We start from the raw sequence: 2,500 nt of genomic DNA, 5'->3' as shown, positions 1-2,500 counted from the left end.
CGCCTCATGCTCCTTGTCGTGTGCAGGTCCTCGAGGGTTGGTAGATTGCAGGCAATTACCTTCTCAGCAGTGTGCATGATACGCTGCAGTCTGCTCTTGTCCTTGGCAGTGGCAGCAGCGTACCAGACGGTTATGGAGGAGGTGAGGATGGATTCAATGATCGCTGTATAGAATTGCACCATCATTGTCTTTGGCAGGTTGCATTTCTTCAGCTGCCGTCGAAAGTACATCCTCTGTTGAGCTCTCTTGGCGAGGGAGCTGATGTTCAGTTCCCACTTGAGGTCCCGGCAGAGAATAGTGCCCAGGAAGCGGAAGGACTCCACAATTTTGACTGCGGAGTCTAACAGGGTGATGGCGGTGAGTGGGGCTGTATTCTTCCTGAAGTCCACAACCATCTCAACTGTCCTTAGAGCATTTAGCTCTAAGTTGTTCTGGCTACACCAGGTCACCAGGTTGTCAGCTTCCCACCTATAGTCAGACTCATCCCCACCAGAGATCAGCCCAATGAGGGTGGTGTCGTCCGACAAACTTCAAGAGTTTGACGGACAGATGATTGGAGGCGCAGCTGTTGGTATACAGGGAGAAGAGCAGTGGGCAAAGGACGCAGCCCTGAGGAGTTCCCGTGCTGATGGACCTGGAGTCAGAGACTTCTGTTCCCGGCTTAACGCACTGCTTCCTGTCAGAGAGGAAGTCTGTGATCCACCTGCAGGTGGAGTAGGGCACGTTCAGCTGGAAGAGCTTGTCCTGAAGCAGGGCAGGGATGATGGTGTTGAAGGCAGAGCTGAAGTCCACAAACAGGATCCTGGCGTAGGATGCTGGGGCGTCCACATGCTGTAGGGTGAAGTGGAGGGCCATGTTAACTGCGTCGTCCACAGACCTGTTGGCTCTGTAGGCAAACTGAAGGGGGTCCAGGAGAGGGTCTGTGATGGCTTTGAGGTGTGCCAGGAGCAGGCGCTCAAAAGACTTCATTACCACAGATGTAAGGGCGACCGGTCTGTAATCATTTAGTCCTGTTGGCCTTAGCTTTTTGGGCACAGCGATGATGGTGGAGGACTTGAGACAGGCTGGTACATGGCATGTCTCCAGGGAGGTGTTAAAGATGTTGGTGAACACCGGAGACAGCTGGCCAGCGCAGTGCCTGAGGGTGGCTGGAGAGACAGAGTCCGGCCCGGCTGCTTTGCGTGGATTCTGCCTCTTGAAAAGCCCATTAACTTCTCCCTCCTGAAAGGAGAGAGTCGTTTCTGTAGTATGGGTGGGGGATGGGGCCTCTTGGGTGGGAAGGGGTGGTTCAGGACAGTCCAATTGTCTTTCAAATCTACGGTAGAACTCGTTCAGGTCGTTGGCTAGGCGGGAGTCGTTAGTGGTGTGGGGCGCTCTGGGTTTGTAGTTGGTGATGTGCCTGAGCCCTTTGGCAGACAGAAGCAGCGTCGTTAGTAGAGAACTGGTGTTTTAGTGTCTCTGAGTACAGTCGTTTAGCCTCTCTCACCGCTTTGCTAAACCTGTTCTTCGACTCCTTGAATCTGTCTCTATCCCCACTCCTAAACGCTTCCTCCTTCTCCAACCTCAACCTTTTGAGCTTTGCTGAGAACCAGGGCTTGTTGTTGTTAAAGTTCACCCTGGTACGTGTTGGGATACAGCAGTCCTCACAGAAGCTGATGTACACAGCCTCTGTGAGTTCATCCAGACTATTGGTAGCAGTCGTGAACATATCCCAGTCAGTACAGTCTAAGCACGCCCGCAAATCTTCCACAGCCTCACTGGTCCACTGTTTAGATGTCCTCACAGCAGGTTTACAGAGTTTTAGTTGCTGCCTGTATGCACGAATCAGGTGGACCAAGGGAGTTCTGTGCGAGCCGAACAGCCCCGTGACCCACAAGAGAAACATCCCCGCCAAATTCGAGCGTTTGACGGGGTCTATCCGTGAAAAAATATTCACGTTTTTGAGTGCACATGCATTTCTGCTGCAAATGCCTCTGGAAGTTTCATGCCGTTCGTATGCCAATTGTGGCAACACGAAAATGACCCGTTTTCCCATTCCGAGGGATTTCTGTGCGACCCTAACAGCCCCGTGAGCCACAAGAGACACATCCCCGCCAATTTCTAGCGTTTCACGGGGTCTATCCGTGAAAAATATAGACGTTTTTGAGTGCACATGCATTTCTGCTGCAGATGCCTCTGGAAGTTTCATGCCGTTCGTACGCAATGTGGCAACACGAAAATGACCCCTTTTCCCATTCCGAGGGATTTCTGTGCGACCCTAACTAACAGCGCCCGTGAGCCACAAGAGAGACATCCCCGCCAATTTATAGCGTTTCACGGGGTCTATCCGTGAAAAATATAGACGTTTTTGAGTGCACATGCATTCCTGCTGCAAATGCCTCTGGAAGTTTCATGCCGTTCCTATGCAATGTGGCCACACAAAAATGACCCGTTTTCCCATTCCGAGGCATTTCTGTGCGACCCTAACAGCCCCGTGAGCCACAAGAGAGACATCCCCGCC

The sequence above is a fragment of the Petromyzon marinus genome, unplaced genomic scaffold (genome assembly GCF_048934315.1).
Source record: "Petromyzon marinus isolate PM22_M1 ecotype Great Lakes invasive population unplaced genomic scaffold, UKy_Petmar_22M1.pri1.0 PM_G_Scaffold_154, whole genome shotgun sequence".
NCBI lineage: Eukaryota > Metazoa > Chordata > Hyperoartia > Petromyzontiformes > Petromyzontidae > Petromyzon > Petromyzon marinus.
This window is presented reverse-complemented; position numbering follows the sequence as displayed.